Source organism: Miscanthus floridulus, chromosome 14 (genome assembly GCF_019320115.1).
Source record: "Miscanthus floridulus cultivar M001 chromosome 14, ASM1932011v1, whole genome shotgun sequence".
In the NCBI taxonomy this organism is placed as follows: domain Eukaryota; kingdom Viridiplantae; phylum Streptophyta; class Magnoliopsida; order Poales; family Poaceae; genus Miscanthus; species Miscanthus floridulus.
Window position 1 is genome coordinate 21889636 of NC_089593.1, and position 27750 is coordinate 21917385.

At 41.9% G+C, this 27750-nt stretch overlaps 1 pseudogene; it reads right to left on the reverse strand.

Moving 5' to 3' along the window:
- Positions 1-320: 320 nt before the first annotated feature.
- Positions 321-27644, reverse strand: LOC136503175 (citrate-binding protein-like; annotated as a pseudogene).
- Between the last annotated feature and the right edge of the window lie 106 nt (positions 27645-27750).

Below are 27750 nucleotides of genomic sequence, written 5' to 3' on the forward strand. Positions count from 1 at the left end.
TGCCAGTGCTTGGGCTGTGCCCGGGCCGGTACAACGTGCTCGGCCCAGCTTGAAAACTATAACTGCCGGCCTCTGTTCCTGATTCCAGTTCCAGCAGCAAGCTAATAGAAGGCTGCCCTGCTGCTCTGATAGCTACAGCCGTAGAATAGTGACACTCATGGCACAAAAATATAATCTCCTCAACAACAACAAAAAAAATTTATTTTTTATTATGAGTTTTTTGAGCGATCAAATAGCCTAGCGAGTGCTCCTACACTAGCTGTCTATAGCTCGATAGGCACTGTATTGTTTGAAACCGTTTTAAATTTTAACTCAAAATCTCAAATGGATATAGCTAGAGTAATGACTAGTAGAAGGCTAGCTAGTAGCCAGCGCGAACTCCATGAGCGGCGACACGTCGTGGCGCTGCTCGTCGTGCTCTTCGTGTATACGGTGATGTTCCTCCAGCGCGACTCCATGAGCGGCGACACGTCGTGATGCTGCATGTACACCCGGAACTTGAAGTAGTAAGATTTACTGGGGATGACGCTGGCGCCAAACTTGCGGCGGCCGTCGACGTAGACGGCGACCGTGGACGCGCCGACGTCGTGCACCACGTTGAGGCGGAACCAGCGGTCGTAGATGCGGTCCTCCACGGCCTCGCCGCTGTAGTACCGCAGCGTGCCGTTGTAGACATGCAGCATCAGCACCGTGGCGTGCGCGGCGCCATGCTCGTTGTGGATCTGCATCACCGACGCGCCAGAGGTCCCCGTCGGCACGTACCCGTAGCCCTCGAACTGCCACACCCCCCGATGAGTAGTCATGGCCCTGCGAGCAAAAACACACTTATATATCTTAATATCTATATATGCGTCATGGAAATTGGAGAAGGAATAGTGAACTCATGGTTGCATGGGTGGGTGCCTACGGCGAGGCGGACTTCGGTGCGGGGATTGGTGCCGGTGACGGTGTTGAAGGGCTTGTGGCCGGCGTAGACCAAGAAGGTGCGCACGCCGGTGACGTTGTCGTAGCTGTAGCGCTGGTTCTCCGGCACGTCGTAGGGCCTCTGCACCTTGAAGTTGCTCTCCGTGAGCTCCACCTGGACGAACCCGGCGGTGAGGTTGCGTTCATCGATGGCCGAGGCGGAGGACGCCAAGGCGGCGACCACGGAAGATAGGACTAGCAGTACTAGCTCTGTACGCGCGGCTTGCCCACCGCCGAGAGCGCGGTGGAAGGAGGAGGCCGCCATGATCGATGAGAGACCTCGTCTCGATGCAATGCAAGAGTGTGCTGTGTTCCTGGTTATATGTGGGATTATCGGTGGTGATGTCCAAGCATGAAGGGGTTGTCATGCTTGGTGTGGCCTCCGACAAAACCGGGTGTTTGTTTCGATGTCGTCAATAATTAATCCTGGCTTGATGGTGCGCGTGTATGTCAGTCTGTCACGTGACGGCCAAAGAAAGGGAAGGCCGGCAACCACTACTCAATTTGACAACTGGAAAATAGAATCTAGTCTCACATGTGAATTGATGTACCGTTGGAAAATTAGGCCTTTGCGAAATTATATTTCGTATATATAAATCATGATAGTATATTTCGTATATATAAATCATGATAGATATAACTAAGTAGTAATAAGAACACTATCCATCAGTCCTAGCACATGGGAATCATCTCTAGGAGGCATTTGGTCAGGCAGCTCATACTAAATGTTGAATGCTAAATACTAGGCACTGTTCGCCAAAACGGTCGTTTTGCCCGTTTAAACACCGTGTAAACTGCTACACGGGGGTACGCTGTTTCTGTTTAATCATTCGTTTAACCTGTTTAATGGGTCATTTAGCCCGTTTAATGGACTGTTTAGCTCGAATAATGGCTAAACAGTAGGTGACCAACTGTTTACCGTTTAGCATTTAGGAAAACATTGATACTAGGAGAACCCCACATTACTAGGAGAAGCTGCATATTCTAGCCTGTTCGCTTGCTCGTAAACAATCGTGAAATTTCCAGTCGGAAACAGTGTTTTTCTCTCACACCAAATCATCCAGCAGTAAATAATCCACGATCGTTTACGGCCTCCCGAACAGGCCTGTGATATCTACTATTCTAGTACTATTAAATAAAGTATGCTTTTTCTCATAAATTAGCACACACATAACAAAAAGTAGTACTAAATATAATGGTTAGAAAATTAAACCTTTGAGCGAGACCGGTGCGTTACAATGAAGGTAAATTCGATGTCAGCCTCGTCGGTCGACGCTACCACAGGAACTTTCTATCCAAGGTCAAAGCCTCCTGAATTCCGATGTGGCGATGCCTCTCCTTCGATTCTAATGCTATGGTGTTTTAGTTGCTCATCGCACGTCGCCACATCCTATGGTTCGCCATAAAAAAATTAGAAGCACTGAAACAGCTGAGTCACGCCAAACCCCATGGTGTGACCATGCTTGTGTCCGTTGCTTAATACAGCAGCGTTTTGATTTTTTTTCTTCGATCTGAAATAAAGAATTTATGTATCTCTATTTTTTTTAAATTCTTTATGTATAGGATAGAAAATAAACATGATCCATTTTTACTGGCAGCATCCTTAAGAGAACTGCAAGTGTAAATTAAAGACATGATTTGTACTAGCGATAGGCTTAAGGAAACTGCTAGTAAATATGTATTTAGAACGGTGGTTCATAGTCATGGACCCATGTTTTGATTTCTATTGGCGTCTATACATTTTATTAATCGCCAGTGAAAAGAATAACAAGTGTCAACAAAAAACGTTTCTATACCAGTGAACAAATCTTGCCAAAAATTGTTTATAAACATCGGATCTCCACTGGGGAAATAAAATAAGAGGAATCCAGCCAATTTTCTCATACTCCTTCTAGGTAGTTAGCTGCTTAAATGTTGAGAAAATTAAAAAACACGGTTATTTGTTACCATTTTAATATAGCTTCTCATTTTTCTTCAACAACAGCGGCAGAACATTTTTGGGCAGCATTGGGGCCTCACATAGTTGTTGTCAACTTGCATGCCAAAGCAATAATTATACTATTACAATAGACTTGTTTGGTGTTTATTGGTCCCAACGTTCCTAAATTATAAGACGTTTTGAATTTAATAGATACATTACTTTTACTATGTATACAGATATAGTGTATATCTAAGTGCAGCAAAACCTATGCATCTAGAAAATCCAAGACATCTTATAATTTGAAATGGATGGAGAGAGTACTATGTCCTTATTTGCAAAAATAAAATGTCCAATCCTCCAACTTAAAAAAGTGTATGGACCAGATTGAGCCTCGAGTGAAACATTAGGCTATGTATCTAGAAAAAGCCATGCAATAATTATACCGATTACTGTTTTATAAAGAAACTAAAGAGAAGCATGAAGCTTCAGACCAAATCCAGCAAACCTTGTAGCGCACTGTAGTGTTTCGTTTGTATTTGGTAATAATTGTCCAATCGTTGACTAATTAGGCTCAAAACGTTCGTCTCGCAAAGTATGACAAACTGTGCAATTAATTTTTAATTTCGTCAACATTTAGTACTCTATACATGTACCACAAGTTTGATGTGACGGGAAATCTTCTTTTTACATAGTGTCAAAGTTTAGATTCGGTGGGAACTAAACACCCCCTAGTGGGGAAATGTTTGGCGTGAATACCTAAACGCTAGCTAGATGCCTTACCTACCTGCGGAACTCCAAGCCAAGGCGATTCTGTCCATGTGTCGAGTTCTATGCTTTGCTTTGCGCTCACAGCAATCCGCCTTTTACGTTTACGTACAATACAATGCAACGCTCTCCGGCCAGCCGGTCCTATAAGTGAAGCAGGGTGCAGTGTCGTCATTTCTGTTGGCTGTTTCATTCCTTCAGATTCAGGATTCGTAGCAGCTGCGGGCCTGTGGCTACCGGGCTTTACCTGTATCTTTTTGTACGAGTACGCCAATGCCTGCACTAATTTACGCTTGCCAATCCCCATTGGATGGTTTTGAACTTTTGGCGATGGTCTGATTAACAGAGTGTTCGTTGGAGCATTGGTTATGCAAATGTAAATGTAATCCAATTAAGGTCTTGTTTAGTTCCTCACGCTAAAGTTTACTCATATCCATCGAATGTTTGACACATATATAGAGTATTAAATATAGACTAAAAAAATAACTAATTACACAGTTTACGACTAGGCCTTGTTCGGCTGAAGGGGTCTTGGAGGAAAGTGGATGAAAAACACTGGTTTTGGATGAAATATTATGAGAGAAAAACACTGTTCCAGGATAAAAAAACAAGCGAATCAAGCCAGGGTTCAAGGGCACGCGAGCGGGGCCTAATTTGCAAGACGAAATTTTTAAGCCTAATTAGTCCATGATTTGATAGTGTAGTGCTACAGTAAGCACGTATACTAATGACAGGATTAATTAGGCTTAATAAATTCGTCTCGTGGATTACTGACGGATTCTGTAATTTGTTTTTTTATTAGTATCCGAACATCCCATACGACACCTCATATGACATCCGATGTGACACCCTAAAATTTTACACCCTGGATTTAAATAAGACCTAAGCAGAAAAGGGATGCGATTAGACCAGTCTCAATAAGAGCAAGGCTAATAATACAGCCGGCTTGCTAGCTGTAAGGTTCCTTGCAGCCTTCTCTCAGCCCACTCATATAGTAGTTAGCTCTTTACAGTTAATATATGGCCCACTTATCTCTCTCACAGACTTTCTTGGTTCTTGTGCCCCAGCCGGCTGTAAGCTTACAGCCCGCTTCTCCTCTCTCCTCCACCTCAGCATTTAGTCGGCTTACCGCGTGCTATTATACTTGCTCCAAGGATGCTACGGGAGTTTCATACACATTAAATAAAGCGACATTTCAGAAAAAGTACTATTCTGCATGTATCAAGGAAGGGAGAGGATTGAAGTTTCGTAGCCATGAAACTAGCCAGCGTCGTTTCCCACGTTTTGAAAAACGCATGAAACTTGCGTTGAGCCGTTCCTTTGTCATGCGATCTCCTGTGGCCTGTGGCCAGCTGCGACATCGTGCATTCGCCCGCTCATCAAAAAGCGACCGCGTCAGGCGTCAACTCTCTCTTTCCTTTTTCCGTCTTGCGCCTGTGCTCCCTTTTCTCCGTTCCATCAAATCTCCGTGGCCCACATGCTCCCCTTCATATTTCTCCATTTCTCTGTTTTTTTTTTCTTTTTGCATTTGTTTATTTTGTCTCTCTAGACTACATGGCGATGAATATGAGAAAAAATGCACCAATATAATATAATATGTTGTGTAAAAAAGTGTAACATTTTGCATATCGATGATACGTGTATATATAATAATATAATATGTTGTGTGAAAGTATAATATTCTAGTGTGCTAGTTCTTTAAAAAAATATAAAATAGATATATAGTGCGTATGACACAATTGATCTTAGCATCTTACAAGAATTAAATGTTTACAAATAACATATAAAATAGTGAAATGAAAGTGTGCACTGAAAGAGTCTATTTCATTCACCGTTATCAATGCTGACACGTCTTGAAAACAGTGGAATGAAACACACCCCCTTATATTACAGCTGTGGAGGGACGGGACCGGTTTTGAATAGCTTGGCACCTAATTATACTGTAACTAGTCCATCAACCCGTGCTCTCGCACGGGCTAGAATGTTAGTACTGTTTAATAATCCCTTCATTTGAAATTATAAGATGTTTTGGCTTTTTTCTAAATATATTGTTTTTACTATGTATGTAAATAGTACATCTAAGTGTATGGAAGAAGCAATGTATTTACAAAACTCAATAGATAGTATATCTAAATATATAGGAAAAGCTATGTATTTAGAAAACTCAAATATCTTATAATTTAGAATGTAGGAAGAACATCTGACTAATAAAGAATTACTATATTAAATTTTGATGCTTTTTCTCTCTTTGTTATTTTCTAACATAATAGACATAATAGATGCTCTGTAGTCCACGTCTACTTATCATAAATTTATTAATTACTATTTTTTCAAGGGACTAACCTATATATTTTTTAACCATATTTATATTTTCCCTTTGTATGGTACCTCTATATGTTTTAAATACGAAATTACTTGGAAACCTTAAGATTAATTGTGGTGGCTCTTGTTGCATCATGTATCTTATGAAGTCATGAATCTAAATTTTGATTTTTCAAATTTTATTTTTATCAACTGCTACAATTTTTTTCTCTCCTCAACTTAAGTTGAAACTCTTGAGCTTATTGTATCTTTCAATAACTCTCGTTTTTGCACTTTTTAAAATAAGGATTTTAGATCCTAGAGTACGTTCTTAGATATTATAATACATAAGCCATTATTTGAAATATGCACCATATCGCTTAAGAAAAGTCATAGGGTTTGAAGCGAGACCTCATATAAGGATAGCAGTGCTAAACTCAAGAGAATTTTAATACTAAAAATTTATGCTGATCGACTTTATACTCTAAAAGTATTTTTAAAGAGCCAGGAATATATAGCCACTAGTAGTCTCCCACACTTCTCAAGGTGATTGAATTTACCTATCAAGAAATTATATATGCAGTTATGATTATATTATCAATATAGACATGTCAAACATTTTAGTTAAAATATATAAATATATCTAAAGTAACAATCTATAAAATTATATGTTATGGTTATTAATATGATTTTAAATAATTTATTAGTATCATTGGTATATGAGTTGTTAATAAAAATATTTATGTGATAAAACACAACATATGTATTTTATTGGTCATGCATGTTGGCACGACGTGTATATTTATTTTAATCAAATCTTACTATATTAATATTGATAGACAGTGGGGTAACGTAGAACCATATATATATGCTCTATTCGTTATCTAAACATTTTTTTGTAATAGGAGATATTGATAGTTTAGATGTAGATTTGAGGGGGTATTTAATTTTTTCTAATAATGGGATAAAAATTGAGTTATGTAAATTATCGATTATAATAAAAGGACATCGGTAATTAAATGCAAATTTAGGCCTACTTTAGATCATGTTTCTTAAGGACATATGTGTCTAAGTAATGAGTTAGTTTATATTGTTTTAGACAGTTGCAGAAGTAGATAATTATTTAGAAAATAAAATAGATCCAATAGCCATTATTATACCAAATTGATAGTAAGATGGTTATGATTTTTATGAGAAATTCTAGGGTCTATCTTTTGTTTTCCTATCCGGTTTTGTGAGGATTAACATGCAGGCTCCAGTGGGGACATCTAGTTAGAATTTCTAGTTTTTATTTTTTTAGTGTGATATGTATTTAGTTGAAATCTAATCTTAGGATATATAAACTCTTGTTATAACCCTTTTCGTGACTTCGTAAATCTATAGTTTATCTTTTAACTTTTGATCAAGTTGTTGCAATTTTTTCACATTTAATTAGAAATTCTAGTACTCTTTATTTTTATTTGAAAACTGTTTTTTATTAAAAAGAGAGTAGGTTATCTTTTATTTGAAAACTATTTTTTATTAAAAAGAGAGTAGGTCCTAGTAGTATTGTTTTCCACGCAAGTTAAAACTCACCTGGCATCTCAACACTAAACTTGTTGAATTTGTTATATCACAAGATTATATGCGTAGTATTGTTTTTGTATCATAGAGTACATAAAATTAAATTAAAATATTGATCAACGCGCGTCCGATCGAGTCTAGAGAGGTTCTAGAGCGGCGCCAGCGTCACCGGACACGTCCGATCAACAGTGACTAGACTCAGCGTAGAGTTCGATCAACGCTCGCGCTCCAACGATCGGGACAACCAGACGTGTCTGGTTAGGACGTGATCAGCGTCCGGTTAGTAGCAGAAAGCTAGGTTTCACCCCCAACGGCTACTTTCTCAGTGGTGCTTATAAATAGACCCCCAACCGGCCATTTGTTATGTGGGGAGTTGAGGAAATATACCAAGGGTGTTGATACACCATTTTAGTGATCTCCACTTGCCTTAGTGATTCATTAGGTGATTAGCGTAGGTGCTTTGCGAAGTGCTTAGGTTGATTAGACCACTGCTTATGCACTTGCTCTAGGTTTAGGCCTAGTGTTTAGTGAGGTTTGCACACCTCTTACCACTCGGTGCTTGCGCGCACCATTGTTGTCCATCGAAGAGCTTGTAGTCTTGCAAGATCACACCAACCGTGTTTGTGGTGTGGCCGCCACCATGTATCAAAGGGAACAAGTCCCGTGGAGGTTCGGCCAAAAGCTTGATAGTGAAGATGGCGAGGAGCGGTCCAAGAGAGGCTTGTCGGAAGGCACACCAGAGACCCACTTGTGCGTGGGGAAGGCTCGGGGCTATCCACGGAGTTACCCGACTGGAAGCTTGGCCCTTGCAAGGGATTCCTTGCGAGGGGCTCCAACGAGGACTAGGGGGGAAGCTTGCACGCTTCTCGATACCTAAGTAAAAATACCAGAGTCATCAACGAGAGTTTGCATATCTCTACCTTACTCTTTAGCTTCCGCATTTATATTGTTTGCATAACTCCTTTTTGTGGTAGAGATAGCAACACACTAGCAAAACTGTAGTTGCACATTTAGATAGTTTATCGTTTGCATAGGTTTTGCTAAGAATAGAAGAAGAGGCCTTAGTTTAGAGTTAGAGTTTTAAGTTGCCTAATTCACCCCCCCCCTCTTAGGCGTCACGGTCCCCCCTTCAAGTGGTATCAGAGCTAGGTTGGCTTAATTTGGACCTTTGGCTTCACCACCGTTGAGCCTACAGCTATTTAGAGTGGTTGGGATGGATACCTCTAGGCCTTCCGTACTTTGACAGGCACTAACTTCCCCTACTATAAAGCTAGAATGGCTTGTCACCTTGAGGCGGTAGATTTGGGTGTTTGAAGAGTCACTCATGATGGGATGAAACCCATTAAGAATCCCAATAAACCCATAAAGAGTGAAGAAAAAGAAATTCATTTCAATGCTAGAGCTAAAAATTGCTTGTTTGAATCTTTTAGCATGGATATGTTTAACCAAGTGTTCACTTTAAATACGGCACATGAAATTTGGTTAAAACTCCAAGAGCTCCATGACAGCACAACTAATGTCCGTGAGCAAAAATATTGTCTAGCTAAATAAAATTATGATTCCTTTAAAATGAATTATGATGAGCTTGTTCATGATATGTATTCTCATTTGAATCTAACTATCAATGAGCTCTATTCAATAGGATTAATGAAGCTAGATGATGCGGACATCATGAGGAAGATCATCTCCGTGCTACCACAAAAGAAATATGCAAGCATCATCACCATCCTTCACAACATGGAGGACTTGAGCAACATGACCCTGACCATAACCATTGGCAAGATAGTGGCATTTGAAATGTCACGGAAGATGGGTCAAAAAGAAGCCTTGTCATCAAGCAAAGGCAAAGCTCTCGCATGTAGTGAGAAAAAGAAGATGAAGGGCAAGCAAGTTGAGACAAGCTCAAGCTCAAGCTCCTCAAGTGAAGATGAAGATGATGATGATTATGATGATGATGATGATGATGATGATGATGATGAAGAAGAAGATTCAAGTGATGATGATCAATCTTCCTCCTCCACCTCCGACCTTGATGAAGAATCAATCAAACTTATTAACAAGGTGGAGAAGATGATCCAAAGGCTCAATGTCAAGGGTGTGCCCATCCAAATCCAAGATTTCATCTTCACCAATCAGAGAAATGAGCAAAGAAAGAAAGGATGCTATGGATACGGCGAGTTGGGGCACTTTGTGGAAGTTTGTCCAAACAAGCCCACACCCAAGACAAAGAAGAAGGCGTGCAAGGACAAAGCCCTCACATCAATAAGGTCATGGGATGATTCTTCAAGTGAATAAGAAGACCACCACAAGAGACACGGGCACAAGCACTCATCATCAAGCACCTCACATGTGTGCCTTATGGCATGAGGTAACAAAAAGCCTATCCCTAGTGATAGTGGCAAAGATAGTGATAGTGATGATGAGCTACCTTCTTATGATGAAATTGTGCAACAAAATCTTAACTTTGCTAAAGTTTGCACTAGTCAACAAAAGAAACTTGAAAAATTAAAAGAAAAACTAGATAGCTCACAACAACCTTATGCTACTTTGCTTGAACAATATGAAACTTTTGCCAATCTTAATATGGAGCTATCTACTAAAATTGAGCAACTTGAGACTAGTGCAAACACAAATAATTGCACAATCAATGATGAGCAACTTGTAAAGAAAAATGAAAAATTAAAGAAAAAGTTAGCTAACTCACAAGATGCTTATAAAATTTGCTTGCTAAAATGGATTCTATGTGCAAACATTGTGATGAGCTAGCTAATGAAGTTGCTAATCTTGAAGCCATCGGTACTACCCCCACCGAGGCACCTAAAAAGAAAAGTTCTATCTTTAACATGCCTAAAAAGGATGCCTCTACTTCTTGCAATGATTTATGTTTAGACTCACCCTTGTGCAACCAAGTTTGTGTTGAGAAAGTTGTTGTAGATACACGCACACGAGAGGTTGCAATGGATAATGAGCAACTCAAGCAAGAAGTGGCTCACCTCACCAAGGACTTGACTCAAGTGAAAGGCAAGATGGAACAAGCCCGACTTCATCAAGATAACACCGTCAAGGGAGTGAAGAAGCTTGATGAAGGAAAAACCATGGTTTGCTACGTATGCCACAAGGAAGGCCACAAGTCCTATGAGTGCAAGATGAAGAATGGGGGAGGAGCTTAGAAGAAAGAGAAAAATAAAAAACAAACAAGCAAGCTCTCCAACACCTACACCAACAAGGTGGACAAGAAGGCCTCCACACCTTATCTCTTGAAGAATAAGAAGAATGACAAGGTGATGGTAATGGGGATGGGGTCCCGATCTTCCGTCAGGTTCAAGATAAACAACGATTTGTTCGGAGAGCGACACACCGATCCGGCTTCAGATCACAAAGACCCAAACCCTGCAACCTTAGCACCACGTCTCCTCTGGTTATCAACCGTGTCACAATCCGGTTGACCTCGCCAAGAAGGCTAATCCCTGCTGCGAATCGAAGAACACAAGCAAGAACAAGATAAAAAGCAACTCAATTAAAGTGACAATTGCAGATGAATGATTAAGCACTCGAAGTTGGGGTCTTGCAAACCGATAACGGCGACTGTTCAATGACAGATTGATCTAAAACAAAACCCAAACCCTAAAGTAGGTGGTGGCTACTGATTATATAGCCTAAGGGACGTCTAAGGACCCCTCTTCACGTCCTAAAGGTGTCCCAACACGTTACAAGGCCCAACAGCCCAAAAGAAGGTGTCGTAGCACCCTGGCAGATTCTGGATGCTAACTTGTTTTGACGATTCCCATTGATTCCGAAGAGCTTTTGATGTGAAACCACTTGGGTTGGCTTCCTTATCAAATTATCTTTCCATCCATATATGGATCATCAAAAATGGAGTTCAGATGTGTCCTGGACGTCCATTTTATTGCAGACTGGTCCTGATGGCCGAGGCAGACTCGAACTCGGATTGGACTGGGCCTCTGGCTTGGCTTGGACGTCCTTGCTGGCCTCCTAAGGTGGTGGCCAAGGAGGAGGACGTCTAAGGCCATCTCTTAGGTGTTCTCCATCTTCTTGGGGCGTGCTCCAACTTGGGCCTGGGTCCCAAGGATGTCTAACAAGCCCATGACGACAGTGTAGCTCCCGCCAGAAATAACGACAGAATATATTGATGATTTGGAGACCTTGTTGACGTGATATTGAGATGGAACCAGATCTATTTGAAAGCTTATCAAACAAGCTTTCCATCAAGTGCTCATTGACCTCGATCGCACTCCGGATGGATGAGTTATGGCCTTCCCAATGAGGCACTGTCGGGCTGCCGACGAACCGAAAGTTCAACTTTGATGAACTTCCATTATGAAACACATTTGAACCTACAATCAAATAGTGACATGTACATGTGGAACCAAGTGAATTATAACCAAAGCCACTATGCAAATGTAGGAACAAGCGCACCTTATAATCATTATTCGTATCCGAAGATGCCATGTCCTCATCATCAAAAACGGAGTTCCATCTCAATATCACGTCAACAAGGCCTCCAAATCATCAATATATTCTGTCGTTATTTCTGGCGGGAGCTACACTGTCGTCATGGGCTTGTTAGACATCCTTGGGACCCAGGCCCAAGTTGGAGCACGCCCCAAGAAGATGGAGAACACCTAAGAGATGGCCTTAGACGTCCTCCTCCTTGGCCACCACCTTAGGAGGCCAGCAAGGACGTCCAAGCCAAGCCAGAGGCCCAGTCCAATCCGAGTTCGAGTCTGCCTCGGCCATCAGGACCAGTCTGCAATAAAACGGACGTCCAGGACACATCTGAATGGGGACGGGGTCCCGATCTTCCATCAGGTTCAAGATAAACAACGATTTGTTTGGAGAGCGACACACCGATCCGGCTTCAGATCACAAAGACCCAAACCCTGCAACCTTAGCACCACGTCTCCTCTGGTTATCAACCGTGTCACAATCCGGTTGACCTCGCCAAGAAGGCTAATCCCTGCTGCGAATCGAAGAACACAAGCAAGAACAAGATAAAAAGCAACTCAATTAAAGTGACAATTGCAGATGAATGATTAAGCACTCGAAGTTGGGGTCTTGCAAACCGATAACGGCGACTGTTCAATGACAGATTGATCTAAAACAAAACCCAAACCCTAAAGTAGGTGGTGGCTACTGATTATATAGCCTAAGGGACGTCTAAGGACCCCTCTTCACGTCCTAAAGGTGTCCCAACACGTTACAAGGCCCAACAGCCCAAAAGAAGGTGTCGTAGCACCCTGGCAGATTCTGGATGCTAACTTGTTTTGACGATTCCCATTGATTCCGAAGAGCTTTTGATGTGAAACCACTTGGGTTGGCTTCCTTATCAAATTATCTTTCCATCCATATATGGATCATCAAAAACGGAGTTCAGATGTGTCCTGGACGTCCGTTTTATTGCAGACTGGTCCTGATGGCCGAGGCAGACTCGAACTCGGATTGGACTGGGCCTCTGGCTTGGCTTGGACGTCCTTGCTGGCCTCCTAAGGTGGTGGCCAAGGAGGAGGACGTCTAAGGCCATCTCTTAGGTGTTCTCCATCTTCTTGGGGCGTGCTCCAACTTGGGCCTGGGTCCCAAGGATGTCTAACAAGCTCATGACGACAGTGTAGCTCCCGCCAGAAATAACGACAGAATATATTGATGATTTGGAGGCCTTGTTGACGTGATATTGAGATGGAACCAGATCTATTTGAAAGCTTATCAAACAAGCTTTCCATCAAGTGCTCATTGACCTCGATCGCACTCCGGATGGATGAGTTATGGCCTTCCCAATGAGGCACTGTCGGGCTGCCGACGAACCGAAAGTTCAACTTTGATGAACTTCCATTATGAAACACATTTGAACCTACAATCAAATAGTGACATGTACATGTGGAACCAAGTGAATTATAACCAAAGCCACTATGCAAATGTAGGAACAAGTGCACCTTATAATCATTATTCGTATCCGAAGATGCCATGTCCTCATCATCCTCCCTTTCTTGACAACAAACCGTCCTCGGTTTGGGATTAGATGAAGAAAACATTGTTGGTAGTAGCCAACATTGCTCCCCTTCTTGAAATTTAACATGTTTCTTTATAACAAAACTAGGGAAACTCGACATGACAAGATTATAGCAATTGCAATCCTTTGGTTGATCATACTTTTGCACAATATAAGGAGATTTCAGATTTGAACAAATATAGACACGATGCACCATATACTCTCCTTTACAATTATATTTTCCAATAAAATGATATGTATGTCTAGAGAACCATGGAAAATCAGCATATGCATAAAGTTTTTCCTCTAAAGAACTAAGATTATACGGAACATCAAATTCAATGTAACCCAAAGTATTTAAAGAAGACAACAATTTTAGCTCATCAACTTCACTAGCATTATGAATAACAAGTCTATTTTTAGCACAAGTGCTCATTTTCAGCACACATATAGCGTGATCATTCTTCAATGATTGCATGGGTATAACATAAATATCATCATGCAAGACATCTTCGTCATAAGAAACATCAAGCAAATCATCTTGTGACAAAGGTAAATCAAGCGAATGCTCCACTAAAATTTGCTCTATCATAGCATGATTGGTGGAAAAATTCAGCACATCAAGAGAACTCTCACCTTTCGTGAGTTTAGCATCGTGGGCTTTACCTTTGCTCTCATGATTAGTAGGAGTATTAGTTGATTGTTCTGAATTGTCATATGAGACTGTGAGTATCTTATTTTCTATCACGTCATCCTCGCTCTTTTGTATATTATCCTGCAAAAGGTTAGGCATAGCAGGAGGAATAACAAGAGATTGATCTAGTTGATGCACCTCATCATTTGAATTAATTACAAGAGATGGGTTAACAAAGGTTTCTCGTATAAGATCTTTCATATCATTCCAAGTTTGAGGTTTATCAGAAGGATCTAAAGACTCCCACCAAGATAAAGCAAAATGTCGTAAAACACTAGCTGCATTTTTTACCTTTCTCCTTGGACACATAAAGCGAGTAGCAAATATGTTATCGATGGCAATTTCCCACTCCATGTACTCATCAGCACCTATGCCATCATAAGTCGGTGGATACGAACAACCTGTCATTGTAAACACAAAAACAAGGAACAAACGGTGAAAGTTATCCCTACCAAATGACTATGTGGTTGTAGTGGTGTCACTTTTCACAGCAAGTGGAAACGTCTTACCAAGCTCTTACAAAGTTCTTACCAACGCAAAGCAGTGGGCGGTACAACCGGTGGCTGGTTCGTGATACCTATGAGGTAGTGGTACCGAGATTGCAAGGACCTTTTTTCTGTACTGATCTGAAGTATATATGTGGAGCTTGGGAGGCACGAAAAAAAAACAAATATATATATGTGGCACACAAGTCAGTGACAGACAGCAATATTGAATAAATGTCCAAAGCACTTGTCCTAGTTGCTGGCCTATACGTGTTCCTATCACCAGTTGTGATAAACAAGAGAGAAAACAAGGATGAAAGGAAACAAGTATTAAAGGTAGCAACGGATATGAACAAGGCAAAAGGTACCACAAACAATAGAGCTATTGAGTGTTTCTTATGTGCTCCTTTTCGATATCTTCTATTCTCTTTTACTATTTTTTTCTTTTATTTTTTTTGTCCAATCTTTTTTTTTCTTGCTTTTGCTCTTTTGATATTTTTTTCTCAGCAAGGAGCACACAAGAATAAACTACAAAAAATTTGAGCTCAATTGAATAAAAGATGTGGCCTATAGAAAATTAGGACTGTGTTCTAAAAAGCATACCAAAACTTATGGGCCCAGAAACTCAATTTTCCTAATCGAATTTCGCAAATCTAATTTTTGCGAACCCAGCTATGCTGGGATGAAATAGATCTAAAATTTTCTGGCGTTCTCCGTAGATATAAAATTTTCCCCGTTTCGAGTTCGGATGCAAAAGTTATGACTGTTTTAAGGAAGCTGCTCGAATCAGGGATTTAGTGGACACAAGATGCAAACCGATGGTGATACGGAATAGCGGCGGGTGAAGGGATCAACACAAACTAGAAAAGAACACAATCTAAACCAGCAACAAGACTTTGACCTAGGACACAAACTCAACAAAGCGAACTCTGAAACTGAAATATGCAAAGGCTATGGCGCGGAAGGTTCTAGGACAGGAAAAATAAGTATGGCACTGGACTATGGGATGAATATGAAACACTCAAACTAGGGAATAAAAATGAACCTGACAGTATACCTTAGCTCTGATTACCACTTAATGGGGACGGGGTCCCGATCTTCCGTCAGGTTCAAGATAAACAATGATTTGTTCGGAGAGCGACACACCGATCCGGCTTCAGATCACAAAGACCCAAACCCTGCAACCTTAGCACCACGTCTCCTCTGGTTATCAACCGTGTCACAATCCGGTTGACCTCTCCAAGAAGGCTAATCCCTGCTGCGAATCGAAGAACACAAGCAAGAACAAGATAAAAAGCAACTCAATTAAAGTGACAATTGCAGATGAATGATTAAGCACTCGAAGTTGGGGTCTTGCAAACCGATAACGGCGACTGTTCAATGACAGATTGATCTAAAACAAAACCCAAACCCTAAAGTAGGTGGTGGCTACTGATTATATAGCCTAAGGGACGTCTAAGGACCCCTCTTCACGTCCTAAAGGTGTCCCAACACGTTACAAGGCCCAACAGCCCAAAAGAAGGTGTCGTAGCACCCTGGCAGATTCTGGATGCTAACTTGTTTTGATGATTCCCATTGATTCCGAAGAGCTTTTGACATGAAACCACTTGGATTGGCTTCCTTATCAAATTATCTTTCCATCCATATATGGATCATCAAAAACGGAGTTCAGATGTGTCCTGGACGTCCGTTTTATTGCAGACTGGTCCTGATAGCCGAGGCAGACTCGAACTCGGATTGGACTGGGCCTCTGGCTTGGCTTGGACGTCCTTGCTGGCCTCCTAAGGTGGTGGCCAAGGAGGAGGACGTCTAAGGCCATCTCTTAGGTGTTCTCCATCTTCTTGGGGCGTGCTCCAACTTGGGCCTGGGTCCCAAGGATGTCTAACAAGCCCATGACGACAGTGTAGCTCCCGCCAGAAATAACGACAGAATATATTGATGATTTGGAGGCCTTGTTGACGTGATATTGAGATGGAACCAGATCTATTTGAAAGCTTATCAAACAAGCTTTCCATCAAGTGCTCATTGACCTCGATCGCACTCCGGATGGATGAGTTATGGCCTTCCCAATGAGGCACTGTCGGGCTGCCGACGAACCGAAAGTTCAACTTTGATGAACTTCCATTATGAAACACATTTGAACCTACAATCAAATAGTGACATGTACATGTGGAACCAAGTGAATTATAACCAAAGCCACTATGCAAAATGTAGGAACAAGCGCACTTTATAATCATTATTCGTATCCGAAGATGCCATGTCCTCATCAGATGGCCATCAAGGTGAACAAGTAAGCCAACAATGGAGCCAAACGCATTTGGGTGCCAAAGAAGATCATTTCCAACATGAAGAGCACCAAGAAGGTTTAGATCCCGAAAGGGAAGTGAGAAGTCCAATGGACTTCGAGAAATTCAGAGACATGGCAAAGTATGGGTGCATTTCATGGGGTGCATCATTTTGGATCATGTCAATTGCTAAGTGGGTTAGTGAACACTATGGACCAAATTCCCCTCCCCATGTTAGGTAACTAGATTTAATTTCTTGTAATTTCAATTAGCTTCTAGTTCCTTTTCATGCCTAGGTTTACATTTGCATGTTTGACCTTTTGTCTTGCATACACTAGGTACATCTTATGGTAGGCTTGCTCGGTTTCACTCTTAACCCTTGGAGCAAACCTACATGGTTTAAATTGTTTAGGAGCACGACACATAGCTTATTTTACAATTGTTAATCTAATATGTGCCAAAGTCCAAATTATAGATAATTTCTCCCAAATATCACTCTCGAAAATGATTCTCACATTCATGTGATGTCATCTTTCTAGTGGTATTTTTTATTCTAAAATCAATGTCCATGTCTCCTACAAGTATTCATACTTATGTGCAAAAATTTAGGGGGATGTTACTCTACAAGTTGGATGCTTTGAGATTAACACTTTTTCAAGCTTATCATGTGTGTAGTAGTCTCATTGTAAGGAAAATGGAGTCCCCGAAGTTAAGCATCATACTTCAAATATCCACCACCTATTGCAAGTGGTATAAATCAAATTGGTTTCCACATGTGGTATTTCTAAACCGATATCATCATGTTGATTTCACTTTGTTATTTATATGCTTTCTCCATGCATTATATAGATTAAACTCCCTTGATCATTAACTTTCCAATTATGCATAAACTACATTCTCCATCATTTGTATGCATATATTTAGGGGGAGCTTAGTCTATGTAATGTGAGAGTCAAATTTTGTGACCTATTCCACTTCACACACAAAGGATCACAAAGTTTGACCCTCCCTTGTGCTACTAATGTCTTCCTTTTCGGTGTTTGATTTCAAAGGGGGAAAATTTATAGGACCAAAAGCAAGCCCGATCATAATAATTTACAAGTGGTAGTGGTAATAATTTACAAGTGGTAATGGTCCAAGAAAGGGAGGATAGTGGATTATGGAGTTAGGGGGAGGCTTAAATCCATAATGTCATATGGGGACATTAGCAAGGGCAAGATAAGTTTCCAAAGATGTTTACATATGGTATCTTTTAGCATCATATAATCTTGCCCTTTGCATTGCATCCTAGCACGTAAATAGTTTTTAAATTCCAAATTTTTATTATTTGCTTGCTTTGGTTGTGTTGTCATCAATCACCAAAAAGGGGGAGATTGTAAGGAAAATGGACCCTAGGCCCATTTACTTTGGATTTTGGTGTTTGATGACCAACACAACCAAATTGGACTAGTGAATTTGCAAGTAATTGTTTTATAGTTCAATAGGGTGTAAGACGTGACTTGGATGAAGGCGACGTGATGATCCGATGATCAACACCTCAAGAAAGACATTGGAAGATACATAGAAGGCATACAAGATCAAGCAAAGTCCAAGACACAAAGAGGAAACCAAGCCGGATGCAAGATAGCGAAGAAACGAGCTCGGCAGAGGTGACCGGACGCAGCCCTTATATCGACCAGACGTGTCCGATCGGTAGTCTGAGACTACGGCAAGCATCAGCAGGTGACTGGACACTGAAGAAGACACATGACTGGACGCATCGATGGTAGTGTTCATCGTCATAGCAATGGTTTTAGCGTGACCGGACGCAGCGGCACTAGACGATCGGATGTAGGAACTACAGCGTCTAATCAAGTCTAGAGAGGTTCCAGAGCGGCACCAGCTTGACCAGACACATCTAATCAATAGTGACCGGTCTCAGCGCAGAGTCCATTCAACGTTCATGCTCCAATGGTCGGGATGACCGGACACATCCAGTCAGGACGTGATTAGCGTCCAGTCAGTAGCAGAAAGCTGGGTTTCGCCCCCAACGGCTACTTTCTCAATGGGGCTTATAAATAGACCCCCAACCGGCCATTTGTTATGTGGAGAGTTGAGGAAACATATTAAGGGTGTTGATACACCATTTTAGTGATCTCCACTTGCATAGTGCTTAGTGATTCATTAGGTGATTAGCGTAGGTGCTTTTGCGAAGTGCTTAGGTTGATTAGACCACCGCTTATGAGCTTGCTCCAGGTTTAGGCCTAGTGTTTAGTGAGGTTTGCACACCTCTTACCACTCGATGCTTGCACGCACCATTGTTGTACATTGGAGGGGCTTGAAGTCTTGCGAGATCACACCAACCGCGTTTGTGGTGTGGCCGAAAGCTTGATAGTGAAGACGGTGGGGAGCGGTCCAGGAGAGGCTTGCCAAAAGGCACATCGAAGACCCACTTGCGCATGGGGAAGGCTAGGGGCTAACCACGGAGTTACCCGATCGGGAGCTTGGCCCTTGCGAGGGATTCCTTGCGAGGGGCTCCAATGAGGACTAGGGGGAAGCTTGCGCGCTTCTCGATACCTCGATAAAATACTAGAGTCATCGACGGGAGTTTGCATATCTCTACTTTACTCTTTAGCTTATGCATTTATATTGTTTGCATAACTCCTTTTGCAGTAGAGATAGCAACACACTAGCAAAACCATAGTTGCATATTTAGATAGTTTACCTTTTGCATAGGTTTTGCTAGGAATAGAAGAAGAGGCCTTAGTTTAGAGTTAGAGTTTTAAGTTGTTTAATTCACCCCCTCTTAGGCGTCACGGTCCCCCTTCAATGTCCTAACATAAGCAGTACATAAAGCATACTAAAGGTACTGATATATACAGACTTACATAATGAAATGACATAGCTGTGCTTCTTCTATGTGGCACTCATGCTTGCAAGGTAAAATGAATATAATTAGTGCATCCTTCGGATTGGTAGCCAATGCACCATGGAACCCCTCTTATTCATCTCTGATCCACAACCTGAACAAAGCAGCATAATTAATAATATTGAACATACCATTCCTTTAGTTAACAAGCTAAAATTGGCCTATACATACATAGAATGAAAACAACTACCTACCTAAACAAAGACTGTCATGATGATGAATTACAGAAAATGCACCTTTACTGCTCTACTAATGACTCCATGAACAAGAGAACATAAGGAAGATAGTAAGGTTTGTTCATATGGAAACACCCTCTTGATATACAAAAGCGGATGACACGAGCATGGATGACATGAACCTTTCTATAGTCCATGTCATATGCAATCAATGTTCTATCATTCCCAACAAGAAAAATGAAATTCGGTTCTAGGTGAACTATAATCACTCTATACTCCTCATCACAAAGCTTAGAACCAACTTTAATATTCATGCGTCCAAACAGTTCATCCGTGTCCACAACATGCTTCAAACTCTAGTTATCTGTACCATAGTCTTCAAGTACCCACACTAAAAGCCAAGACCTATTGCGAAAAATAGCATAGCACACACACAGGTGACCCTGAGCTTGATGGATGGACATTTCAGCACCACCTGGTTTACGAATTGTCCTCCATGTCTTTCTCTTCATATCCATAGCAACTATCATAGAGTACTCAAGCATGTGCATAAAACCATTAAGAAAAACACTTCTTGATTTTGAACGTAGAACAATACTACCCTTGCCCCATTCAGATTCCTTAAAGATCCATGCTGCAATTCAGATGAGTAGATCTCCACACCTCCGCATGCACCCTTCACCTCAACAAATTCAATCACATGGAAGTGCGAGGATGTTGGGTCAAAACCTAAGCGAGTCTAACCAATAGAACGGATGCTACATGATAGTACATGCCATTTGTCGGTCGCCAAATTATAGACAACATAGCAACATAATCCATCAGGCCTAGCACACCAGCAAAGGACGAGGTCGCTGCAACAATCTGAGACTAGGACTTTTTAAGGGGGAAGGGCAAGGAGGACAAGGAGGGCCGTTCACTGGTGATGCTGGTGAAGTGGCGATTGCTGTTCCACCAGCTGCCATAGAAGAAGCCGACGATAGTCAGTGAAACCTTCTTACATTGATAGGAATCAAAGATGACGCGTCTCCAAGAGCGACAGACACACTTGTAGCAGCACAAGGACCGAGCAGGGAGGTAGCGAAAGATGTCGGCAACCACATAATCTGAGAAGCTGTCCACTACATTCCTCATGTAGGGGTCCTGCTTCATCTAGAAGGACACCACTAGCTAAAGAGATGAGGCTACCCTGCCATGAAATTAGATTAATAAACATTAGTAAGGAGATGAGTTTCGAGGAGAAGGGACGGCGATGCAAGGCCTTATTACACTTGCCTTTAGATCTAGCGGTGGTGAGCATGAGTGGCAATGCTGGTGATAGCAGCAGCTCATTCACCGGTGGATCTATGTGGGCAATCTGGTGATGTGCACTAGCGCGGAGCAAGGGCTGAGCAGTGCGGATGAGTAGGAGCAGCGATGATGAACAACAGCAATGAGGAAAAGACAAGCTATGTGTGTGGGGGGAGGGAGGGCGGTAGTGGGGTGGGGCTACGGGGGGAGGGTTAGGGGGGATGTTGGAGTAGGTTGCTTGCTCTCTGCGTAACTTTTATGGCACGCGAGAATCAAACTTTCATCAGTTCCACGCGGGAGAGTTCAAACGCAGGATTGGAAATTTTGCAACTAAGCGATGGTGAATGCACAGTACCATCACCAACGGCTAGGTCCTATTACCACCCAAAGACCTCCGTATGATATAGTGATGTACACTAAGGCACATAATCCCACACTTAGAAAATGAAGAAAAGCATAATTCCAGTACTCAGATTGAAAGGAAGCTAACTTGAGTTCGATGGTGAATAATAAGGCACACAGATTTACATTGAGGCGAAGGCCAAAACACACACTTAGAAAACATAAGGAAAGCACAATGCCAGTACTCTTGGATTGAAAGGAATCCAACTTGAGTTCCATACATTCATACCGAATAAGAAGGTGGACACTACCAAGCTAACAAGCATGTAGAAAGCTAAAAGGCTGATACTTATTAGGCCGACACTATGCAAAAGTGAAAAGGCCTTCATATGTACATCATTGGTTGCATAATTAATCATTCTCCATGCAGATCCTAGTCGACCTCCATGGGATCATTGTGAATCTCCATAATATCCTACAGATCATTGTCGACCTCCATGTCGTCCCTAGCCTTGACCAGTACAATCCTGTCCACATCCATTGGTACGCTTTCATTTAGCTCATTGACTTTGTTCATAGAGCACTGATTTGGTGAACCAATACTAAGGACAATAAGGCTCATAAGCTGCACTCCACGGATATACAAGGCCACAAACTCTAGAACGAGAAAATACATTTTCATCTGCAGATCCAACACAAATTACTATACTTAGGTTTGAGGTGAAGGAGCAGAGAGCACGAGAGAGCAATACAAAGGAATATAGAATCCAGTGAAGGAGCAGATCAAGTGCAGTTACCTTAGATCCAGATGGAGCAGAGAAGCAGGGACAACGCGCTAAATATTTGTGCGCCAGTGAGGTTAGAGGTGAAGGAGCAGTGAGCACGCGACAGGCTACCTTTTGTCTGACGCTAGCAGGGTGAAGCAGAGCAAGAGAGCAAAGTGGGGAATGGATGGGAGGAAGGTGTGGTAGGACCATAGGAGTGTATATACATTTCAATAAATTGGTTGCCCCTGCACCAGAGCCTAGTGTCTAGGGAAGTAGGATGCCTCCAACATATCAATTGATACTTGGATCTACTACCATTTATAGTTCAATAAATTGAACACCTGGTTAATCACCTTGCATTTAGTTCAACAATAGTTGTACAATAGTGATAGATTTTAGCCCAACACATCAATTGATACTAGGATGTACTAACATTTACATTTCAATAAATTGAACACCTGGACAATCACCTTGCATTTAGTTTAACAATAGTTGTACAAAAGTGATACATTTTAGTCTGATACATCATAAATTGATACTTGAATCTACTATGGTTAACTAAGCAACTTGCCAATGAACATGCCAAGAACTAAGGTAAGTACAAAATAGGTGAAAAAAGAACAAGAGGCACATTTCTTTCTCAAAGGTATGAAATCTTCCATCATCTTCATTGGAACCCTGGCCATTCTTCAATCTGTGGCATAATCTCTACCTCCTACAGATGTTCTTCATTTGTTGTAACATTGGCCTCCGCCTTTAGCTCCTAAATCTTGTTATGTAAATCTAAAATCAAAGTCCTCAGAAATTTTCCATATTAGGGATTGTGCCAATTAAAGAACCCACAATCTAAGTCAAGCTACGAAAAAAACAAATTACCATAAGTATAGTAGGATTTTAGCATTTGTATTGCGAAAATAGAATGAACAAGAAAGAAATCAAGTTACATTATTTGCCCTACAACATCTGTGGTATCGACGTCCCAGGTTTCCATCCCTCCACGAAATCCACCAAGGCTTCTTTAAGCCGCAGCGACACAAAAGTGGTGGCTGTTATACGTAGGGGTGGTTCTCGACACATCACAGGATGGGCGGCCCCCTCCCATTGTAGCCTCCTCCGCTAGAAGCCGGTGTTCTTCACGCGACAACACCCTAGGATGGTGCTGGCCACTAGGAGGAGTTGGAGCTAGATGCAACCATGGAGCAGTCAGGGTTCAAAGTGTTGCACACTCTGAGTGAAAGAGGTTGGCCTAGGTCTTTTGTCTATGCTTTTGCCTCCTGCCAAGGTGCCAAAACATCATTCAAAATCCTCACACTCCCGCCAAGATGAAATGTTGTGTCACCGCTGGTTCAGGGTACTATCCACCTATAGAAAAAGGCCCATTTTGGATCCTCTGTGCTTACATAGAGGTGTACACGTGGACCATAATCAAGACCAACTGATTCAATTAACAGTTCAACCAAAGTAATAGTTCAATGATTAAGCAGTACTCATACATACTAATCTAGAGGTTTCATTAGTACATATAAACTTCATTAACATAAAAGTTTCACAAATTCTAAGACTTAATGTTGGATGGGTAGGCAGTTGCTAAGGTACTCAATTGGTTGATGCGGTCCCGAAAGCCATAGGTAGTGAACCATAGCGAAGATGACATCATCTCCATCCACGGACATATTGTATCTATAAAGTATGTCTACTTCCTATCTAGTCCTGCAAAGCACAAAAACCTCTCTGCAAATAGGGTCTTGAACAACTCTTGTCAAATTTTGTGGTCCAAGAAGGTGACGAACAGTGGCTTCAACAATCAATAGTCAGTCTGGGTGAAGGTTCCATCCTTAAGTATCAAACAACATCATCTGGGGTCCTGGTGCCACCCCTAGCTGCCAAACGCAAGGGTGCTCGCATTGAAATGGCTTTTTTCTAAAGTAAGACATCTGTTGCAATGAAGAAATTCCTAATATGAACAAAACTGATACCGAACCCAAAACCAATTGAAACCAAATGCAAATAGGGGGGTGACTGAATCCATCTAACCTTCATGTGGCGTTGTCCACGACGACAATGCAAGGTGATCGAAGCAGAGCAAGTATAGGTGACGGGTCAAAATGAAGATGAAGCAACGGGTGGGGAGAATGAAGATGAAGCAACAATGGGTGAGGAGAACTAATAGTTTTGTATTGGGGTTTTTTAGTTGGTCGAACCACCGCCAAGGTGCCAACAGGACCTGAGGGGAGTTGAGAATGAGCTGAGTGCTTCTAGATTTGTTGCCAAACGGACGGTCCAGATTGATCGGCAGCGAGAACGAATGGCACGGGACAAGTTAAACAGTGTCCGTATTAAGCCGACCATTGCTATGCTAATCCAACGCTATAATACGGTGATTGTCAGCAGTTAAACTGCTTTTAGATTCTCCTAGAAACAACCGCAACCGTACATGATAGTTTTTTCCCTTTTTATTCACAAATATATAGAAAAATTAAAAAACATTCATCGAGAGATAAAATCCATGCACTAGCATTTGGGAAGTAGTATTGGAAAGAACTTGCTTTGCATTTCATATAAAAAAAGGTGGCATTGAAGAGTCAAATCTGCATGAATAGAATTTTTTTCATTGATTGATTATATATATCTAACATATAGATACAATTTGGACGAGTATATAATTGTACTCGTCCGAAAGCATAATAACTGACCTAAACTATTAAAACTACTTATACTAACTATAAACTACTTTAGTCTAAATATATGATCCTTGCCTCGCTCTCTTGGGAGGAGGCGAGGCGAAGTCAGAGTCATCCTCGTCCTCCTCCTTTGGGTCCTCCTTCTCGGAGCTCTATGGAAGACTATAATCAGACATCCCATCGGCGGAGGAGACATTCTCCTCGAAGGAGTGGTGGGAAGGCAATTCATCCTCGCTAGATGACGGGCTACTTGGAAACTTGATGGGGATGTCTGACATTTTCTTTGTAGATTGGAAGAGAAGGGGATGATGGATGAAGAAGAGAGATGGTTTCAGAGGGCACCAGGCTTGAAGTATATGTACAACAGTGGGTACGTGGCTCTTAGGCTTTAGGCGGCGGAAGTAATGGTGATTTAATGGCCTTGGAAGTTGAGGCAATTCAACATTCACGCTGAATTTACTGCCGGTCGACCAAATGTTACTTTAGGGCCGGCGGGCAAAATGTGTATCCTAGTCGGCTTGGCTTTTCACTACTACAGATTAACTTATCACTATCGCCACTTCCGCTGCCGTAGTGATAAAAGCGTCGGTGTGATACTTCCACAATCGGTTGGACCGATAGGGAGGCCTCGTGAGGAAGGAAACCGGCAGTTGAAAACCATCAATGCAGCGGTGGTAGTGGGGTTGAATTCCACCATCGTTTGGAATGCCGAGCCGACTGAGATAGGCGTTATGGCCATTGGCCCTACACGATCGTTTGGTGTACCGGCAGAAGTAATTTTAGCATGAGTTATTTCCCCATTTCCCAACTACCCACAACACAGTTGCATCACCCTTACTTTCCTATGGAGTATGCCTCATCTTGCCTGATGCTTATATTAATTGCTCCTCTCTGCTTCTCCATCTTCAAGGTTGGCCTATTTAAGCTGGGCTAGATGCGCTTCTTGGTACAGATAGATATAGAGAAAGCTCTTGAGCCACCTAGCTATATTTTGTTCATCGCCATGGTGCTCCTTCTCTGACTCCTCCGGCGGCAGCAGCCGCATTGGGGGAAGGCCTTCAAGATTAGGTACTACCGGCATCTAGGCATAGCAGGGGCTACTCGATCTAGGTGCAAGTGAAAGTTGTGCGATTAAGGGGGATCGCTTATTTGGGCAAGCCAAGGGGTACTCAATCACTTTAGTATCCCTAGTTTGCCCAGTGCATTTCTTGTGCCGATTCACCATCCAGTGCCCTGGCGATCCTCCTTCCTCTGGAGTAGTAGCGATGACGGTGGTGCTTCTATCCCTACCTAGCCACCTCCTCTTCTTCAATGCCTCTATCTCACTCGCGCTCGTGGCCATGAGAGGTGTAGCAAGGAAGGTAAAGCACTTCACTGAGATGCTCCTCTTATTGCATGTATCTCTCTTGCGCTCGTGACCATGAGAGGTGCAGCAGCAGGGAAGGTAAAGCACCTCACTGTGATGTTGGTGGAAGTTTTATGAGGTGCTACCTCATCCTTAGCTTGCACTGCCTGTCTCCAACTTGACTATGGGATGTACCTATACTCGATAGGTCTTTGTTATTATACACCCAGAAGTCTTCGATAGGTCTTTGTTATTGTACATCTGTGGAATGCAACTAAAGTTATCAATGAAATTGTTGTGATGATTATTACTGTGTTGTTTATATATAGTTTTTGCCTTAAAAACAATTAATAACTAAATGGCTATGATGCTTGTTACTCCATTTTTTGAAGTGTCATAGTATTTGCCTTGGGTACACAGATGTGAGATAAAGCACCTCACTGAGATGGTGCTGGGGTGGAAGTATTTGCCTTGGTTTATTTGCAAACTGGTTTGATGTGTTTGCAAATTGTCATTATTGTAGCTCCCGTCACCGTTTCATACGGTGATTTAGTGTTAGTATTAGATCGCAAAGTGTAGGAAACCAAATGGTCCATGTCGTCTTCCCTACTCTGTCGCCCGTGACTCATGTGGGTAGCCATGGATGTCATGGACCTTGATTGTTGCCTTCTCCACTCGTGTTTATTAGTGGAGATTACTTGAATAACTTGTATTAAGAAATGGGAAATATGTGCAAGGGAATTTGAACTGCATTATATGAGAAGGAAGGTAATTGTAACGAGTTTAGAAAGGAATCATACTTGCATATTATTGTATTAAGGACAATGAAGAGTTTATCATACAAATTCCCATCATCCAGATATATACATATCAACATTGATCTACACAGAATCTACCACATTGATCTGAAGAACCTATCACACTCACTGTGGATCCTACACTCCTTGTAGCAGAACATAGCCCACTCTTCCCAACCTACCCATCCTGTGTGGATGTCGTAGCCTCTGCCTCCGCACTGATGTCCGTCCTGGTGATGCATTGACATGGCCAGAGAAGGTAGAGGACTAGACTCACCAGGCGCCGACCGCCCAGCCATGTCCTACAACATGAACATGGCCTGTTGGAGGCACCGTGTACATATCTTGTTCTTCCATGTCACATTCGCTGTTGGGCCCGCTTAATCACCTTTGACCTTCCTAAACCACCATCAGGCAATGTTATCGTTGCCGGCACCGCTATTAGACATGTGGAGCAGAAGGG